Here is a 14649-nt window from a genome sequence, read left to right as displayed (position 1 = left end):
ATGGAGGAGGCAAAGTTTCAAAAATAAAGAGCCAGGTGAATGACAGGAATTCCTGGAGAAAGGAGGTAAAGCCTGCACTGTTTAACCCCCTCCAGACATCCCACCCATGCCATAGGATTGTCTGTCGATGGAAAGAGCTCAGGATTAAGTGAGCAAGATCTGGGTGTCCCCCTCCACCTGCCCTACCCCCACCCCAGACGTAGCATTGCCACCTACTGTTTCTTTCCGGAGAAAGGAAGGTGTACCCCTGAACCTCCCATTCTCCATCTGTACAATAAATATCCTTCTCTGAGGCAGCTCCAACATGAAAGTGCTGTCTAAACGCCCAATGGCTACAAATAGGCAAAAGGCATTAGTATTATTGGTGACTTTTCTTTTAAAACACACACATTCCCTGGCCTATTGTTATTCACTACTTAGTGTTAATTGTATTAGTAGATAACATTCTTCTAATCCTAACTATAATTTGCAGTGCAAAAAAAGATAATTTTGTTTCAGATCAAATTTATACTCTCACTGCGCCAGTTGACTGGGCAGAGACTTTTAGAACCGAGCAGCTGCAGGGAGGTAGAGAAGCGACCGATTAGCTCTGGGATGCTAATGTGAAACGATGGAAGTGCTCTGGACTCACAGAGAACTGTGTTCAAGTACCAGCGCTTTTAGTGACTGACTAAGTTACCCGGAAAAAGTCACTAAACGTCTGTAGGCCGAAGTTTTCACACCTATAATACAATGGTGTAGGGCTTCAGTACATGATCTGCAGGCCCTAACATCCTTGGATTCTACGGTTTAGGTTGTGATAGAACAAAATGCCTCAGAAAATGAACAATTGTCTGGTATGTGATATGCTATTATTGTGAATTATTACCCGAAAAGAATTAGGACTATTTCTTATGAAGTAGTAATTCAGGGCTAAACTAAGGACGGATAATTAGTGTCATTTGTAGAATCCCTAGTATAAAGAAAGTACCTGCACGCAGTGGTTGCTTATGCATTATGGAGACGCATTTATACAACACATACGTTCATTGAAATGTGAGGAAAAGTCAACCCTTCTGGCTGTACCACTGACTGAGTTATGAGTTTATTCAGTCTGCTTATCAAAGGTTCCCCTGTTAATCTGTCTTTTGGTACAAAGAAGCATTTAAATCGTTTTTTTTTAGGAACAATCTAAATATTTAATAAGAAATCTGCTAAACAAGTATAGCTTTATGCAAATGGGGCTTTACCTAGCCATTTAATAATTATTATATAAATGTACATTGGCATAAAAAAGATATTCAAGTTGCATTGTTAAGTTTAGAAAGGTAGATTACAGCTCTCATATTATAGAAAAAAGTCCAAAACACTAATACACCAAAATACACATAGAGGCTATATATCTTCATAGCAGAATTAAAGGTTTGTAAAATAAATTTCTTCTTCTTTTTTATGTTGTTCTTTATGAAAACTTGAATGGCATCTATGTAATTCACATATCATATAACTCACCCCTTTAAAGTGTGCAGTTCAGTGCCTTTTAGTGCATTCGTAGAATTGTGCAATCATCACTACAGTCAATTTTAGAACTTTTTTTAACACCACTCACACAAAAAATCCCCTCTTATTCCTTAGCCATTACCCCTGAGTCCCTCCATCTTATCCCCCTGCAACTACTAACCAACTGTTGTCTCTATAGCTTTGCAAACACGCCCTGATCTATGTTTTAAATTTACATTTATATGTATTAAATTTGCATTTCAGTGGAACTCCCCTGAGAGTACATTCAATGATTATGCATCAGAACAGCCATCACTTAAGTGCATCCCCTGGACCAAAACCAGACACCAAAGTTGCATCTATTACTATAGAAAGTCTAGATCTGCTGGTAATGTTGCTTAGCACTTGGGGTGAGATCTCAAGCTTCCTTTGACTTCTCATGGTGCTCTCATCCCGGAGGGAGAGCTTTGTAACTTCTGGCTTCTTTCATCTGGGATCTCTTTCTTATTGTCTGGAGAGGAGCAGAGACATGACTGAAACTCTCGCCCTTTAATACCCATTTCCATGCTACGTTTGCACGGTTTTGTTTTTCAAGAATCACTGGTTCGAAGTGAAGTGGTTTCTCTGTGATAGATCTAGTTCCCAAACTCAACCAGGTAAAGCCGTAGATATTTGCTATTCATGTTTTTTAAAATGATTGTGTCAACTTGGTCTTAGTATCAGAAAGGGATTTTATAATCAAGAGAAATCGGGTGATTTTTTAAAAAGTAGTTGCCTACTTCCTAAAGTTTATATATATATATATATATATATATATATATATATATATATTCATTATGCTAATATTTATTAATCATCTCTCATGTAGAGAGCCCCCAGTTAAGTACTCAATTATACAAGAAGGTATAATTCTGACTTAAATAAACTTACAATTTGTATCCCTGCACCTCCAGTCTTTGCACACCATGCTTCTTTCCTTATTTGCACTGTGAAGGAGGTCAGTCTCCTTAACTCTGCTGGCAACCAACATAAGCCCTCTAGAAAACACGGCATACATTAAGTTGAACCCTATGAGGTTACTAACATTCTACCATTTTCGATATACAAAAATGGCAATTTCAAATGGCTCCTATTCATTTAATAGAAAAAGAAAAATTTGTACTAAATGACTGCAGTGAATGCTTAAAATTCACCTGTACTGGACTTTCATAGACACTAGCTCATTTTAGTCTCACAACACCACCATGATGAAGGTAGTTACTTAATCAACATTTTATAGACGAGAAAACAAGCATCAGAAAGATTCAGTAATCAACTCAAGTTCATGTGGTCAATAAGAAGTCTTATTGCCTGGTACACAAAAAGGTCTGTGTGACAAAAAGACTATGCTCTTAAACATTGTGTTAAAGAAAACATTAAAGGAATTGGAGAGAAAGTAATAACTATGGGGATGTTCTTGGCCATGAGTCTAGCATGTAGTGTTTTCATAATACATTTAGAAGGCAGAGAAGGGAATGATTAATGCTAATAAAAAAAGCTGAAGTATGAAATCCTTTCCATATCCTTCTTTTATATTCTGAAGGGTACAGAACCAACAACTTCCCTCCACTGTAACAGTGCCACACCGAGTCCCGTCTCCATCTGATTTTGTCTCCAGAGGTTCTGAGAAATAGAGGCTTCGCTCACTTTTCCTTTAGTCAGAAATCTGGTCACTACCAAGAATCTCAACCTGTTGAACAAAAATCTCATTTTTACTTTAAGCTCTTCTTTTTCCAACAGGGTCTCAAACACTGTTCTCAAACACAGGGTCTACATACAAACTGGTTAAGGATAAGATACTCACGAAAATAGTAGTGATAGGAAACATCAGTAGCAGAGTTATACAGACTATGAATGGGTTCTGTCCTGACTAATACATTCTAGCAGGAGGTTCTCCATCTGTGATTCATACAGTCTTTGGGCAGAAGTAATCTGTCTGGTAGGATACCTCTGAGCTTACTAACAACAATCAACAACTGATAAAACACCAATGTGTGAGCCACTTGACTCCATCTTGTGATGAATCCACTTTCCCAAAATTCCGTCACTGTAACCCACTGCTCTGTAAGTTTTATTTGGAAACTGTGTGCCAGCAACTGCTTACCCAACTATTTCAGAATCCTGGACAACTATCGATGTTTTTTCGGCCATGGAATGATACAAGTAGTTCTCATAAACCACTGGTACCAAAGGGCAATGCTAAATTCTTCCAAAGCATTCTGGGAAGAGCATCATGAAGATGGCCCTAAATGCTATCAGGTACTGCCTGCCACATGAGCAAACCATTCAGTGAGAGGAGAGATATAGAGGAGTGTGACCGGGGTGAGCATGTGCAGGATAACTAAAATTAGTTTCCAATCTGCGATCCTCCTTTCTGCCTTCTTAGGAACGGCTGTCATTATCCACACTTTTCCCCATACATGGTCCATTCTGAAATAATTGCCATTCAGAGGTCTAAATGTCAACTGCTCTGAAAAAGCTACTGAAATTCTGATGATGAATGAATGTATAACATTTCAAACAGATACTCTGTGCAATCTTATCACTGCCAGAAAAGCAGCCAGGGACAGAACCGTAGTCATATATTGATGACAGCCCTCATTTAGGGCCTTGTAAAGCAATGTCTCAAATATACAGGTGCTCAGTAGCAGGTTGATCCCTCATGCCAATAACAGATCTCCATCTTGACTACGTGCAGTTTTCCAGCCTTCCCAGGGTTGCCTGTAGGCAGACTGTCCCCCAGCAAGGTCGGAGTCTGGGCTGTCAACAGACAAATGGAAAAATGCACTCCCAGAGTCAAAACACAGAGCACCCGAGAGACCCCCTATTGTATAGGCAATGGTTTCTCTCAAAGTTCTCCCTCAGAGGAGAGGTCACCTTATATTTGACACTTACGATGTTACGACACTTACACTTGTCCTACAATCACTGTGTCAGTGACTTTCTTTTGACTAATAATGTACTGCTTGGGGAAAACATCCACCTAACAACCTTAGCTGAATATTTACTGAGCTCTGTCTGTTTGAACTGACAAAGTTTTAAAAAGAAGCAAATAAATTTAACTCATATTTTGTAATTATTCCTGGAAGTATGCTTCCCAATAGCAACCACTGAATGTCACAAGACAACAACAACAAAAAAAGTGTTTTAAAGATCAGCCTTAAAAGGCAAGAAAATAAATGGTTGCCTTGGATAGGTCATAAATATACACCTCAGAACAATAAAAAAAACTAGTAGCTAATGCTATCCAAATTCACGTTTGTGTTTGGGGTCAGCTTTCCAGTGAATGGAAGTGAAGATGATAAGATCTAAGAATCATGCTAAATGACTCAAAAAATGTCTCAAGAGATGTCACTGATGTTGAAGATTCAAGTGAAGAGTTTGCCTAAAAGGGAGTATAAATAGTTTCAACATCTGGAGCTGCATAGAGTCAGTATTTATGGTAATAATTATTAGAACGAAGCCTTATTATATGGTGACAATGATTAGAATGAAGCCTTACTACATCAAGCACCATTATCCTTTATTTGTAGATGGTAAAAGTAAAACTTTGGAGAGTAAAGAAAAATGCCTAATCAAAGCATGTACCAAGGTTCTCTGACCACAAGTCACACTCTAAACAGCAGCAAATCCTTGGATATACTGTGTCTGATTCTGGGCAATACATTTTGACTTATATATTCAAGCTATGAAAGTGAAAATAAATTATCCAACTTTTAAAAAAATTTCTAAGAATAAAAATTTATCTACAGATTGAATTCACAGCTAAAGTGGGAATACTACTTTGCTACAGGGTAATGAACACTGAAGATGCTATAAAGGAGAACCCCAGAAGGCTGGGTACTTGTTGACACCCCTGGGGCCAAAGTCCCTGCAGGTTTCCTTCCGAGGAGCATGGAAACAGATGTGTACAGAACACGGGAGTGTGTGGGCTCAGCCAAGTGTGATGGGAGAGTTAATTGAGGGTCATGGGAGGGAACGGAGGGAAAAAGTCTGAGAAATGTTGGTGATATTAGCAAAAAAAAAAGGTAAATATGGTGTTATAGACTTTTACCAAATTACTTGGGACATTCATTAATTTAGTAAAACACTTGAGTGAGTGACACTAGAACCTAATACCTTTAATCGCAGAAAATTAGCAATGAAAAGAGGAACTTCTTTCTATGGAGAAATTAACCTCTCGTTGGCTCTGTACCAAGACAAGAATAGCAAAGTAGCAAAGGAAGTAAAGAAGAAGCTAATCTTTATCTTCTCCCTGGAAATACCCCTATTTCTCCAAGGCCCTCTCCCTCTGGTCCTTGGCAGCCTCCTTTGCAGCTTCTTCCTCCTCTTCTCACTGTTGAACTCACTGACCGTTTCCACCGAGGACCTCGTCCTGCTGTAACATGACTGCTTCTGGTACTGCAGACCATTTGCCCATTTTCTTTACCTGGATGTTGGTCTGTGTACTGTCTCAGGGTCGCCCTCAATATTCGTCATCATCTCAGGGGTTCTGCGGACCCGGTCAACTTTACTACTGAAGTTTACAGAGTCACTTCAATATTGCTGAAATTCAAAGTAGACTTGATTTATTGACTTTAATAATTCTGGAAATGGCTCTAGTCCTCTGGTTAAGATTATTTAGGGGTTGCTTAAAATTTGTTATTTTTTACTGAACTTTACAGAGGGAAAAATGATATGTTTTAGTGACATTTATAGGTGCTGGAATTTATATATGGGTTGAGTTGTATTGCTCACAAAAGCAATATAATAGATAAAAGTCAAAATTTCAGGACCTATAATATCTATATGACATATCGGTACTATTAAGACACTACACATAATTCCTCTACTGCACTTCAGTTTTTGTATATCAGCTACCTCCCTCACATGTTGATTTTGCTGGCCCATTTTCAAGTTCAAGTGTGCTAAACTAAAAATTTCCCCCACAAATCACTTAAAACCACTGATTTTCAAAATTTTTATATTGTAAATGAAAGTAAGTTAAACATCATTTTTTTTACATGTTCCTCAGCAGTCTTCTCACTTTTCCCTCAGCTGCTTGGCTCTGAAGTCAGAATTCCTGGATTAAAGTTTTAGTCCTACTTAGTGCATGCTCTGCAATGGGCACATTATTTCACTTCTTTGAGCCTCAGGTTCCTAGAGTGCAAAGTAGTGCCCTCCACATGGCATTGCGAGAATTAAAAGAGACCACTCATGTAAATAAGGTACTGCACTGTCAAACACAGAGGGAATTCAATTATTTGCTGTTATTATTACCATCGTCATTATTATTACTTCTACCTCATTCTTGCACTCATTTTACTCATCAGATGATTTCTCATTTCACTCATCAGATGATTTCTTCTCTTACTTCCCAGACTATTAGGTACGGAGTTCCTCAACCTCTCCTACCTCCTCACACATGGCTGTATCTCTATCCATCTTTTCTTCTCTCTGTCCATTACAGACAAAGATGTTCCCTTTTCTGTGCCTTATCTTCCTTCTCCCAGCTGGGGTCTCTCTGCCATCCCCTTACTCCAACAAATCAACGCCTCTTGGGAACGTGGAATAGTGTTGAAGTGAAGGACTGGACTCTGGAATTGTCAGTCTTGGATCTTCTTCTTCCTGGCTCTTGGCCTCACTGTGCTTCTGTAGAATGGGGATCATGACAGCCCCTAGGTCATGGGGTTTGGCAGAGGATTAGATGAGGTAACAATCAGAAATCATGGGGTTTGACACCTGGCACAGAGTAAGGCCTGAATAAATGGTAGCTTTTTATTGTCATCGTCATGTCTGTTAGTGTTGCCAGAGCAGCGCCTTTCTTTGCCAGCGTAGTGCCACTGTGCACGACACAGTGTAGGTGCTTAACAAACATTTGTTCTAGTGGTGGTGGTGAATGATGAATTATTAACTGTGATAAGTTGCCTCTGGCTGGGGCTCAAGATTCCTGATTCCTCAAAGAGCTGCCTGATATCACCAGCACAAGTTCCAGAGGGCAACACTTATGTAGCAGGGGCAGCTTCAGGCAGAATAATTTTATTTCTATGAGGATTTTCTCCCAAATCTAATGTAGTCTCCTGATGAGCTGGGCTGGACCAGGCAGAGGAACAGTCTTTCTCTGGCCAATAAGCAGGTCCAAAATTTAAAACCCAAGGGCAGCAGCAGTCTTCCTGCCTTTTTCCTTGAGGACCACACTTCAACCCAGCTGAGAAGAAAAAACAACCCTAGAGAAAACAGTGAAAAAAAAAGAGGCCCAAAGACCTTCATCCAAAAGTTGGGTTGGGAAGGACATGCCTCCCTAATTGAATGATGCCCAGACGCCTCTTAAATTATCAGCCACACTGGGAACACCAGGATTCTTATGAGGTAAGCCCTGGCCGGTATTCCCAAAATCATTAGTCTACAGACAAATAGTCAGTGGGATGTCAATGTTTTCAAAGAGATCTCTGAGGAAGGAGAGTAGGTGGCTGTGATGTGGGACAGAAGGTGGATGGCAGGATGTAAGAGATGTAAGAGCACTTAGGAATTAGAATGCACCAGTAGTTCTGAGGAACCTTGGGACACTTATGAAGGTTAGTGTCCTCAATTTAAATATAGAGTCCTCTGAACCTTTTCATGCTTAATTCTCTGTACAGTACTATATAAAACCCAAGGCAGATAAATATGTAACAACATTCATCATAAATGTGGTCCTTTGTTTATTGATTCATTGAGTATGTACTGTATCAAGTTTCATACTTGATTTCGGGGAATAAATGAATAAAATACAGTCTCCACTCTCAAACTGTCCATGGTATTCAAGAAGACAGACATTCTAACCTTATCTTGGGGAAGCTGACACAATTCACAAGTATGTCAACCATGCAACAGAGTATGACCATTCCAGTGCCTGGAAAAACAGCTTGGGGGTGAATATTTTGGAATTCTTTGATCACACATCTTGTCACTTGGCTTTATTACAGAGTTCCCTTGGGTATATCATCTTAGCTAAGCCAATGATTGCTATGTGGCAAGGGTGGCAAAATTGGGACTGCAGAAATCTCCTTAAAACAACCCTTAACATTTTCCTATTATTCAGCTACCCAAAGTCGATTTGACCATTTGGCTATTGAAAGAATTCTAATGTTAGCTCCAACTAAAATTCCTTTTAAGTTCTGTTATTAATCCCAACTCCCCAAAACCTGCAGAGGTAATTAACCAATGAATCCTAAACACAAAATCTTGATAGATAATTCACTAATAATAATTTTGGTGGGCATGAAAAGGACCATAAATGGCTTTGGTCTCCTGGACTTTCACACAATGTGAATTGCATTAGAACAAGCTTAATTGAAGGTGCTTATCTAAAATTTGCTTTGTCATTTTTCAGTTATACACTTACATTGCTTTGTAAAGATTGCTTAAGCAGAATTGCTGTCTCATGACATCATATGATTAGATTGAAACTTGACTGTCACCTGAACTTTTTCCACTGAAGAGAAGAAAAAAAGGATTTTCTTTCAGGGTAACTGAGCTGTTAAGGCAGCATTTCCCACCCCTTTCTGTTTAGAAGCTAGAAGATTGATTCTATAAATAGATCTGCCATTTCCACATTACCTAAAACCCAAGATTATCCATGGCTCAGGTTTCCTCTTCTCTTTGTTCTATGCACGGTATTTAATGAAGATGGGTTACATATAGGCTCTGATTTCACAGAGAAATGTATGATGTTCACCAACAGTTCTGTCATAACACACTGAGGCTATCACTCTGATATGGAAGACCTTCTCCAAGAAGCCCTTCTGGCATGCAACCTTCTGAACTTGTCAAGTGAAAGTAGTCAGAAAAGTGGCTGCCCACTGATAAGGCTGGTCTCAGTTATTTCTCTCTCCTTCCTTCTCTCTTCCTGCAGACTGTCTGAGACTGACCGGGAAGACCACCAGTGTCCCTTTCAACTTTGAGAGCGATCGAATATGCCTCAGTGGGTCATGAAACTGGGGAGCAAGGGGTTACTTCTGTAACATTCTGCATGGTTATACATTCTCAGACCATGACACTGACATTCACAGACTGATATGGTTGAAATAAATCCTTTTTAAAAAATGAAACCATGTTTATTTTTCTTCTAGTTGTTCATCATCTTGTCCTAGTCAGTTTCCAAGTTCAGTAATATCATGGGGGTGTCTTGTCTCGACCTTGCAGCTCTGAGGAAGGTCCCAGTAGTAATGACTCAAAGAGGGAATGCATGTTGTTCCTTTAAAGTGTATGTATAATGACATCTACAGACAGGTGACCACATTATTTTTCATCAAAAAAAAAAAGAAAAAGAAAAGAGATTCATGTTTTGCCCATCTTCTGGAGAAACAGGACAGAACACTTGAAATTGGAACCGTTTTAGGAAATTTCAGAGTATTAGAGGAATCATTCAGCTTTCAGGGAACAACATTAACAACAAGTGCAGAGATGTGTGTAATCAAGCAGGCAAAGTTTTCCATCATGCCCTATCAACCTTCTCAAAGTCCAACTTTATGGACTAGTGAGTAACCTAACAAAGGCTGCTTAGACAAATTGGAAGGAACAGTGGCAAGAGGGTAAGTATGAATCCAAGTTTCCCCAGCATGTGACCTTGGGACGATTCATTTAAACTTTTGAACATCAATTTCTTCTGCAAAATGCCACCTTACATAAAGGGGCTCAGATAACACATGCAAGATGACTGACACTGTGAGGGACTCAGTGTAAGACCCTGGGGCTATTCATTTTTTTAAAAGATTTTACTTATTTATTTTTAGAGAATGGGGAAGGAAAGGAGGTGCAGAAAGACATGAAGAGAAACATCGATGTGTGAGAGAAACTTCAATTGGTTGCCTCTCCGACATGCCCCAAATGGGGACTGGCCTGCAACCCAGGAACATGCCCTGACCGGAATCAAACAGGTGACCTTTCACTTTTGCAGGATGACACCCCACCAACTGGGCTGGGGTTATTCCTTTTTCCACATGATCCTTCTCAAAAAGCCTAGGATACGTGCTCCTCGTGGCTCCTCATGGAAATAGAGTCAAAACAACTTGAAAACTACTAATTTCATTCACTGAAAAAAAATGTACTTATTCATGGCTCTTAGTTTTTCCCCAGAGCTGCTTTCCAGATCTGAGTGTCTTGTGAGGCGTGAATGGCAGCTTATCTTGCTGAGAGTGTGGAATAAACCCTTAGCAGCCTCTGGTGTTAAAGGGCTTGACTTATCTCTGCGTGGTGGCAGAACGCCCTGGCTGGGTTTACATCTGTGTCTTTGCACTCTGCATGGTTGCTTAGCACAGCTGTCAAACACCTCTAACGATTCTAAGAGCAGGTTGATGGACAGTCCATTCCACTCTGAGGATATCCTAAATCAGTGGGCATTGTCATTTTTAGCATTTACTACTTAAGAAACACATGCCAATAATTTTTTGTTAGATGTAAAGAACTATGAAAATGTTATTTAGGAAACAAATAATGTCATCTCCCACAGCCTGAGAAGCTTGCCTCAGTCTGTGAACAAATGAGTTTCTAACAGGAGGTTCCCTGTATCAAACTCCATTTAAAACTTAACTCGGGAACTCACTAGCCCAATAAACTCTTGGTGAGGCTTTTTCTAAAGCAAATAATAATAATAATAATAATACTTTTTTGTTACTTTGGAATTTGACAGATAATATTAATTTACATGCTTTTTCTAAATGTGAACTGTCTCCTTGCCCCCTCCTTTTTGAACAAAGAGGGATAGGATAATAATTCATCTCCCCCTTATCTTCTAGGGTTGGAGATAGCACATGAGGTACCAGTTCTTAGGATGAAAGGAGCCCTGCTCCCAGGACCACTCCCAAGGGCCCTTATAGGACCTAGATAAAGGTTCAAAATTGTTTTTACGAGTTTAGCCCTTATTTATCTTTTTGTCCAGAAGACTATCTCATGCTGTGCTGCAGGCCACAGGAATGAGGAGAGCAGCAGGAGAAAGAGCCTCCCAGGCTCACTCAGAGTCCCCAAAGTCAACCAACACAGGTGTTGGCAAGGATGTGAAACAATGAGAACCCCTGCCGGGAAGAAAAGAATTGGAGAACTCATCTGGGAAAACAAGTCGGCTGTCAGATTACTCATAACACACTCTATAGAGTGGAGAAGAAGAAACAATCCCAGTGTCTATCAAGGGTGTAATGCACAAATATATTTTTATCTATTCTTAAAACTGAAAATCCATGAGCTACAGCTACACCCATCAACATGGGTGCATCAGAAACATTCTGCTGAGTACAAGAAAACGTATAGCATGGTTTCATTTATGCACAGTAATAGGCAAAACTGAAGTACGTACCATTAGGGATGTGTTTTTATGTAGTCAAATCATAAAAATGTAACATATTCATTAGCAGAAAATTGTCTAGTAGATAATTGAAGAGAAGGAGATGAATTGGAAAGGGTTACATCAGGGGCTCTTAGAAAAGACCAAGACCATCAGAGGTTTTGGTCTTTTGTACTTTTTAAATTGGGTGGTAAGTACATGGTTGTGTTTGTTTTATTATTGTCTTCAAAAGTTTTTATATACTTTATATAAACATTTTGTGTATATAACACATTGCATAATAAAATTTTAGAAGAATGGTAAATTAATTCTTTGCAAATATTTAGATGAATAGTGTGTATGGTGGTATGTAAACCAAACTAGCTATGTAGTGGGTCTCAAAAGAAATGCGTGCAAACTATAATAATGGGTATTTATTTTAAATGGCATTTAGGCTTTTATGATGCTACTATAAGTAACCTGAAGATGAAAACATTTCATTGTTTGCTACTATCTATTCCTTCAATGGCCGTTTATGAACTACTCTGTGCCCATGCCAGGTACTTAGGATACATCAAAGAACAAAGCTAAGACCCTTGCCGTTGGGGAACACATATTCTAGTCAGGGAGTGAGGGGACTGACAGAGAGACACACACAGAAAGTCCGGAGAATGCTGTAGTAATAAATCATGTCTTCTGTTGGGAGGTGATGAGTAAGTGCTAGAGCAGAGCAGGCAGGTTCAGGGTTGCTTGATGGACTGCTCTTTGAAGAGAGTGGTCAGGGCAGGCTCCGCTGAGGAGGGTAATTCTGAGCAAACACTTGAAGAGGCTGAGAGTGACCACGTGAATTATCAGGGGGAGGTCGTTTCTGGTGGAGAAAACAGCTGAAGCAAAGGCCCAAGGTGTTTCAGAAATAGGAAGGGGCCCTGGCTGGTGTGGCTCAGTGGATTGAGCGCCAGCCTGCAAAAAAGAGGGTCATGGGTTCAATTTCCGGTCAGGGCACAAGCTGAGATTGCAGGCCAGGTCCCTAGTTGGGGGTGTGTGAGGAGCAACCACATATTGATGTTTCTCTCCTTTTCTCCCTTCCTTCCCCTCTCTCTAAAAATAAATAAATAAAATCTTTAAAAAAAATAGGTAGGGGACCATGGGGCTGGAATGGAGTTAACAAGTGTCAGTGACATCAGTGGTAATGGAGGGATCCTAGGACTTTTGCAAGACTTTGTCCTTTCCTCCAAGAGAGGTAAAGCGTGATGAATTAATGTCATATGAGGATCTGATGGCCTTGTTGAGAATAGACCGTTAGGAAGTGGGGGTGGAGACAGGGGACCAGCTGGTAACTAGTTTCCTCAATCCAGGCAAGATGCTGTGTGGTACAGACTATTAATTTCCATTTATTCCTGAGACTACTATTATTTTACAGAGAATAAATGTTATTTGACCACTCTGCTTTTTTTCTTTCTCTGACCCACATTTTAAGTAAATAAATATATGTATTGCATTCTCAATTTTACAGTATGTTGGCACTTGTATTTCAAGTCTAAACATCCAATGTCTTTACATTTCAACAGAATCATTACTTTTTCTTTACTACTTTAAAAATTCTCTTACAAGGTTATGGGACAGCCATCCAATGGAATTAGGCAATTACTATAATTACTGGTTCTGAAGATTATGTGCAACATGAAAAACCCTTAGGATGGAATGTTCAGTGAAAAAAACAAGCAGCAAAGTTGTGTATTTGTGTAGTAAGACTTAAAAAAAAGGCCCATCTCCTCCTAATTGGTCCAGACTTCACTCAATCTTGAACCTCATTTCCTGGAACTCCCCTCTTTTCTTGATTCTCCACAACTGTCTTGACTGGCTGGTGTGTGAGCCTCCCAGTCATGCTGCCACTTCAGAGCCTTCGCACAGGCTGTTCCCTCCACTTGCAATGCCCTTCCAGCATGAGCCCCAGGGTCCTCCCTGGCCTCCACCTGCCAGGCCTTCTCTGGCCTTGACAGTGAAATAATAACCCCTTCCCTTAGCACTTCCTATCCTCTTACAAATATAAGTTTGGTTCGTTTGAGTTTTTTCTCCACTGTACTTATCACCACCAATAGGCACCATTTTATTGGTATATTGGTTTTGTTGTCTCTCTCCCTCCAACTGGAAAGTAAACTCCACAAGATCTGGGGTCTGGTCTGTTTTCTTCAGGTTTTGTGTTTGGAGAGTCCCTGACACAGAGTAGGTACACATACGAAATCTCGTTGAACAAAATACCCGTTAAAGACCTCATCATTTTTATTGCTCACCTAATTATTGATGATAACTCACATAGGCCTTATTAGACAATGAAGAAATCATGTGAAGGTTACCGAAGGAGTGAGCTTAGGGACCATTTGAGTCACGTCATTGGAGCAGCTGAGTGGAGCTGAGGAGCTGGCCTCTGTACGTTGGTGGGTGGGAACCCCTTGGCAGATTGATAAGCCTCACGTAAGCAGCAACATAAGGGCTATGGGTCAGTAGAGGCAAGGAAACATTTCCCCCAGTGAAAATGTGGGCTCTAGAGGGCAGAGTTGATGAGAAATGCCACTGCCATGGCAAATTCTAATTCTAGAAGGAGGTGCTGGGGCAGATGGTATCAGAGAAGAGCAGAGCTCCCTACCTGTCCTGCAGGCAAAGCTTCCCCTCGGTGGATTCCTAGGTCCGTGAACAGTGAAGAATGAGAGGACAGCCAGAGAGCAGATTCCGGTAGCAGTCAGCAGGTGATCAGCACACACTCTCTGTCCTCATATTGAAGTTGTAAATGTCAATGCACGTAGCTCGCAGGGCTGCGGCTCGGGAGTTTCAGGCCAACCTTACAGCCACCTGCAGTA

This window comes from Artibeus jamaicensis, unplaced genomic scaffold, assembly GCF_021234435.1.
Source record: "Artibeus jamaicensis isolate MK-2021 breed Jamaican fruit bat unplaced genomic scaffold, CSHL_Jam_final contig_3174, whole genome shotgun sequence".
Lineage (NCBI taxonomy): Eukaryota > Metazoa > Chordata > Mammalia > Chiroptera > Phyllostomidae > Artibeus > Artibeus jamaicensis.
This window is presented reverse-complemented; position numbering follows the sequence as displayed.